The 7002-nt window shown below is 39.9% G+C and overlaps 1 pseudogene; it reads left to right on the top strand.

Annotated features, from left to right (window-relative positions):
* LOC107680180 (uncharacterized) overlaps positions 1-5355 on the top strand; it is a 9873-nt pseudogene extending 4518 nt beyond the window's left edge.
* The last annotated feature ends 1647 nt before the right edge of the window (positions 5356-7002 follow it).

Here is a 7002-nt window from a genome sequence, read left to right as displayed (position 1 = left end):
GAAAAAATCTTCGGTCTGTCCAATGATTGTAAAGTCATTAGGTCCGTCAGACTGAAGATATTTTAGCGGTAATGTCACCAAAAATAATTAAGACCCATCGAATCCGAATTTAAGACATTTTAAGACTTTTTAAGGCCTTATATTAGGAAAACGTTATTTAAGACTTTTTAAGGCCCCGCGGACACCCTGCCGGGTATACTTCACTATCCGCGTTCCGTCTCGCGCACAGCCGCGTCTGCACAGCTTTCAAAGTATACTCAACTGCGGATGAGTACAGACGGATGAGCTCGACACATGCGCAGTACCACCTACTTGACTTGCGCTCTGTCTCAACATTCACTTCGCGCATGCGCTGTTGTACGCGCACCGTCCGCGCGGTCTCAAAAAATTGCCTGCACGCGGACGGGGTGCGCGGCAGTCCGCGGGCCCTCCTGATGACGAAAATGACGTAATGCAAATGGTACGCGGACGGCCGAAGTATACTTTGGCCTTTAAGGAAAGCTCTCTATTGACTTGTTCTGCTTCTGCAGAGTTGACTAGAGAAGCCAGTTCAGGGATTAGTTTTAGACTGCGCAATTTCTCCTCTGGTCATTTCTGGTTCTTTTGATGGAACCTATCATAAAAGCAAAAGCTGTCTGATGTTCCAGTTTCTGGATGTGGATCTGAAATTCTGTCAATTGCTGAGGGTTTTGGGTGCTGGGTTTTCATTTTGATGTTGTTGGCCCAGTCAAGATGTATCCTCAGTTTTCCATCAGCTGCAAAAGATATGTTCTCCTCTGTTGGCTCACATACCCTCCCATCATGTAGCTGGAAATGTTTTGCTGTGTACGATTGTTTAGATGTCTGGCAACACATCCAGCAATGTCATATATGTACACAGTGGGAGGGTGTTTGAAACTCAGCAGGGCATCCCCATGATCCCGAGCGGACTCCTGCCACCATAATGGTGATGCATAATACAGCACTCCATGTGTGCATCCCATGTGTAAGACTCCACCTGTGTTAGAACAAATATGATTGTAATTAAATTAAATCTAATTAAATTCTAATTAATGGTTCAGTACTGTAAGTAATATACATGCCATAGAATATAAAACCTATCTTACCTCTATCTTTTTTTAGTTTTACAAACATTTTGGGATTAATATCCTTACACAGGAGAAGCTCACCAAGCCTGTTTATAATGTCGGAAATGGATCCACTGGCAGACACTCCCAGAATATTGCAGGCTTTAGTCAGGTCTTCTCTTTTAGGCTGATGATGTCACGATCTCCAGCTGGAGTGCCCATGATCTCCTCTAGAGGGCACTCCATTCTGTACCTTGCCATTCACTCAGGACTCCATTTCCCATAATCCTTTGCCTGGACTCATCAAGTGCATCACCTGTCTCTCATCAGATCTCATCATCAGTTCACAGCTGTCTCACATTAGTAGGACTATAAGAATAAGAAACACACAATCTCTGTTTTTGCTGGTGATTGAATGTTTAGCTCTTCCAAAAGCTTGAGATATTATTTTAACCTGGTGAAATGTAAATGACACAACGCACGAAACTATATTAATTTCTTTTTTAAAAATCCATCTAACCGGACCATAGAATGGGACTCTCAAAGCCTTGACATCCAGGTATCCGGGAGATGAGTCAGTAAATTCAAGTAAAAAAACAGGCTTCGCTTATCCCGTGCGAATGCACCACACGAAATTCAGATGTGGGGGGGTAATTTCAAAATCACACAAGGTCCCCAGATAATACTAATCCCGTGCGAATAGGGCTTTAGTTTCCATGTTTCCTTGCCTTCGTGTTTTGATCTTTGGACTGTTACCTTGTTTTTGAGTGATTGCTGCCTGCCCTGACCATTGCCTGTCTTGTGGATTACTCTTTTGCCTGTGCCTTGAATTATACTGTTTACTGGTGTTCGACCCTGCCTGTTTTGACTACGCTCTCTGAATTAAAGCTTGCACTTGGATCCCCACGTCGTCGTCACGACTCCTCCTCCATTACAGATGAAAATAAGATTAACATTAAAAATATTTAGTAAAACAATTTTTGATACTAATGTTGCATGTTAAAAGGAATGTAAGAGTCATGTTTTCTGTAATGTACCGATTTGAATCAAGCACTTGTAAAGTCTGGTCCTCGTCAATGTCCTTTCCATCTTTACTGGTTCTGGCCCTGTCACTCTGGGATAGCCCTTTGAAAATCTCTGTTTTGGGCAGGATTTCGCTGCTTCTTGTATGTTGCCCCATCCATAGAGCAAAGCCAGAGTATGATAACGTGCTTCTAAATGGATTGCTGGATGCATCTAAAGTATGGAATTTGTAAGGTTAAAATTGTTTAATTAATGTATTTAAAGTACTGTAAATACATGGCTGATTGCAATTAATGTAGCAATTACTACATTAATACAATTAATATTAATTAATATTAAGATTACTGAGAAATTTAGAATACTAATGTTGCTATTAGTTGCTAATGTTTAGAATTCCCCCAAAATCATTTGTCAGTTTTTACAGTATGTTATGCTTACCATCACAGAATCCAGTGGCTATAATCTCCTTCTCCAGGTTCTCCCACCTTGCTGCCACGTTAATCTCTGTTTCCTGGGGAGTGTTAATATGTTTCTCTGGATGTTTCAAAAGATGAACTGATAGTTGTGTGGCAAAAAAGGGGAAGTGACATTATAGCATGTTAATGCTGGATAAATTATGCTAGAACTCTTTAAATATATTTTACGCCAATTCTCACCTGGCAATTCAAAAGCAACCTTCCAGTTTGTATCAGCAATGACAACAGATGGGTGGTGTCCACAGCAGTAACAGAAGTAGCTGTAGGAATACCTCCTGAGAGCACAGAAGTGATAAAATGCTTTTCTGAGGGAGTTGTGTGGCACTGTAGTTGCTGAATGGGACTCAATTCTGCATTTTAATTTACTAATTATAACACTTTCATGATTGTACATAAAGAGAGCAAAGAATATTTGCATTATCATGAACATTATCATTGACTTCAGTTCAAGCACTCTCAAAAACCCCCATTATAATCACTGAAGCCGTTTACACTGTGAAATGTATATCTTACTCACATTCTGCACTGTGTTGTTTCTGATGAGAATTGGCCAGAGCAGAATTCAGTCAGGGAGTGCATGCACTGAACAAAACATTTCAGTGATGACTCATCTGAATGTCTCTGATTGGCCATTGCATTCATAAGCTCAACAGACTCGTCTGTGATTGGTTATATTGTGCCGCACTCTCAAAATTTGTCTGGCTCAGCGCCAGCCAAAGCGCTAACGCAGATTTGAATTTGGCAGCTGATGTTGTGTCTCATTGAACTATCTAATCACACCGGTGTGATCGCATCAAATATATTAAAAAAATATTTTTCAGCCATTTTTTGTTTTTGGAAGCTGCATTCAAAATCCTCTTGGTTTAAAAATCTGAGGGGGCACAGCTGAAATTGCGTTTCGGGAGGAGCAGTATTTCGGCTGGGCCCCCCTCTGGTCTAGTGCCCTGGGCATGTGCCCGGTAGGCCCGTGCGTTAATCCATCCCTGCAGTACTAAATGAAAAAATATTATTTAGGCAAAATAAGAAAAATGTACACATCTCCATTCTGCTCACGTTTTCTTTAATGCACTGGTTCTTAATGCATTGTGTTTCCTTCTGGAGCACCAGTGAGCGTTTGAACCTTCTGTAATAGTTGCATATGAGTCCCTCAGTTGTCCTCAGTGTGAAAAGATGGATCTCAAAATCATACAGTCATTGTTGGAAAGGGTTCAAATACACAAAAATGCAAAAAAAAAAAAAACAGCTGTGGATTATTTAGGTGACAACGCAATTTATACTTTATTTTTATACTTTAAATAAATTATAAATGTATACTTTATTTTTATTATTGAGTTGTAGTGGGTGGGGGTGCAAAAGAGTTGTAGTTCTTAAAATTCTTCAGTATTGCTGAAAGATAAGATTAGAACTGGCATGAGGTTTCCAGCTGATTTTATTGGATGTTCCAAACTGAAACCATTGCACTTTGTTTGTTTTGACAGAGTCTTGGTGCTACGGATGAATCAGAGCCAAGTGAATATGTGCCTACAGCAACCTCCTCAGACAGTGAAGACTGCCGCTCTAATGAAGAAGGTTCAGATTTTCCAAAAGAAACTGATTTTAAAGTGAACAAGATCAACACTAACGTCACTCAGAAAAGTTGAAAAGCTCGAAGGTGACATTGGGGACCTGGAACATGAGGGAGATGACGAGAAGGAAGAGGGTATGTCAAAAATAACAGTGAAGAGGTGGCAGAAGGGAGAGAAAAGGAAATGAGACAAAAAAAAAACATTACTGTATTTACTGCAAAAAGCCACAGAGTAAAATTGCACGTCATTCAGAGAGAAAACACAGTCAAGAAGAAGATGTTGCTAGGGCAATATGCTTACCCAAAAATTCAAGGAAATAACGTATGTTGTTGGATCAGCTTCGCTATAAAGGTGACTTTAACCACAATGTAACCGTCTTGCAGACATGTCGAGGGGAGTCCTGCAAGTATTGTTATGGATTTTTCCTAAAACATGAGCTCTGGAAGCATGAGGTTTCCTGAAAAAACGAAATGGTCTCCCTCGGGAAGAATCCAGGAAGAGAAAGAGAGTCCAAGCTGCAGCTTCCTGTCTCATTCCAATTCAAGGAAATACAACAGAGAGATGTTGTAAAATCAATGGCAGTATACTGCATGATGAGGTGTCTCCACGTGAGTATGGTGACAAATTGTTGGAGAAGCATGGGAGCGATCCATCCAAAGATGGCTATGTAAGTCAGAAAATGAGGGAGTTGGGAAGATTTGTGATTGCTGCAAAGGCACTAATGTTCCACCAGTGTTCAAGTTGGCTGTTGATGCAGCTAAAAAGGCATCTGGCTTCACTAAATCAAAATATCGCTTTGATCATCCATCTCTTTCTGTAAAACTAGGACACTCTCTAAAGACAGTTGGTGATATCTTGATAGGTCATTATGTGAAAGCAGAAGACGAGGTAGCTGCAAACAGGGTCAGGAGCTTCTTGGGGTTAGTGAGCGCAGAATGGAACCACTATGTCTCACATCGTGCAAGGACGAACCTGTAAGAAAACAAGTGGAACAAAAAGGAAATGATCCCTCTCACTGAAGGCGTAATTCAACTTCAGAAATATTTAAAGTCCATGGAAGAAAATGCCAGAGAGAAACTGATAGAAGGTCCTGATCCCAAAGCATACACCATGCTAAGTGAAACCATCCTCTCACAAATGATACTGTTTAACCGGAGGCGCCGAGGCGAGGCAGCTAAGATGCTACTTAAAACATATGAGAGCAAAAACACACATCAGTGCTAGAAATGGACGGAGAAGAGTCAGGTGGCGTTCCGGTGAAGAAAAAAAAATATTTGTGTAAATTTAACAACAGCTGGACGGAAGAATTTAATTTCTTGTCTCGAAGCCATGTAAACAACGCCCACGCCTTTTGCAAAGTGTGTCGCACTGATTTTTATATCGGACACAGTGGGAAAAATTGCATATCGCATATTAAATCACAGCGGCACATTCGCGCAGCCGAGGCACAGAAGGGCAACACATACTGTAAACACACAATGTTTTTTTTTTTTTTTTAAGATTTATTTTTGGTGTTTTTGCCTTTTATTGATAGGATAGTAGTGAGACAGGAAGTGAAATGGGAGAGAGAGGGGGGATGGGATCGGGAAAGGTCCGCGAGCCGGGACTCGAACACGGGACGCCCGAAGCACAATGGCGCTACATGTCGACACGCTGCCCACGAGGCTATCGGTGACGACAACACACAATGTTAATGTTATGTACAATGTACTGTATATTATTAAACCCTCTGTAGTAAAAGTACAGAGTTTGGTACTGAAATTTCCCGCTAAGATTCGAGTGCTGTTGAGCGGATTCTTAAACACCACCGATTGGCCATTGTGTTCACGCGCTCAACAGATAAGACTGAGACTGGCTACAATGATTATCGCTTCACGCTCTTCACCGAGCGCTCACACAGAAGCACACGGGAGGATCCGTCTATGTGCAGATATATTAGGGATCCATTTAGCCAGCGATGGACAGTAACTAAGTATTTTCACTTCGTTACTGTACTTAAGTACAGTTATCAAGTTTATGTACTAGGGATGCAGAATATTGGATTTCTGCCGATATTCTGCATGCCGATATTTTTCAAATCATCTTGGCTGGTAGCCGATACTGATATATTTCCTTTTGTTTGGAAACAAATCCAAGTCTCTCATGTGCAGAGATTTTAAACAAATTATTTTGGTTCGTTTTTAATGAAAACTTGCTTGTTAGACTTAAATAAGCCACAATGAAGTTATTTTATAATGAGTACATTGAAAGCTTTAAAATCAACTATGAATCGATCACAGCATTTTTTTCCCCCAGACAAATGCAGTGGTAACCGTAACATTTTATTTTAAGTTTAACATTTGTAGATGGTCTAAAGCAAAAGAGGAAAAAAAATCTGAAAATCCTTTAGGACTCCTTGTATTTACGTTTTCATAATCCGTTGTTACATACAAACATATTACAAATTAATGAATAAATCTGTATGTATAAAATTATTTAATTTACAAGTATCATGTTTGTGATTTTTTTTTTCATGTAAGCTATAGTGCCTGATCTTTAAATCAAAACATACTGATGATATGACATCAATTACTGCTTTATTTAACAATTTTAATACTTTTTTGTGTATTTTACCTTCATTTTATTACAAGTAGGCTTACAGCGACCCCTAAATTAATAAAAAGTTTTTATTTTGGTAAACTTTTACTTTTACTTTACTAAATTCCAAGTCATACCCCGATAGCACACGTACATCACAGAGACATCTATTTGATACTGGGTAGTAGTTCACGTCTGCCCTTTAAAGGGTTAGTTCACCCAAAAATTTAAATTAGGCTGCGTTTTACTCACCCCCGAGGCATCCTAGGTGTATATGACTTTCTTCTTTCAGAT

Source organism: Sinocyclocheilus anshuiensis, unplaced genomic scaffold (genome assembly GCF_001515605.1).
Source record: "Sinocyclocheilus anshuiensis isolate Anshui unplaced genomic scaffold, SAMN03320099.WGS_v1.1 scaffold492, whole genome shotgun sequence".
In the NCBI taxonomy this organism is placed as follows: Eukaryota; Metazoa; Chordata; class Actinopteri; order Cypriniformes; family Cyprinidae; genus Sinocyclocheilus; species Sinocyclocheilus anshuiensis.
The sequence above is the reverse complement of the archived record's forward strand: the minus strand, read 5'-3'. Positions and strand labels throughout refer to the sequence as shown.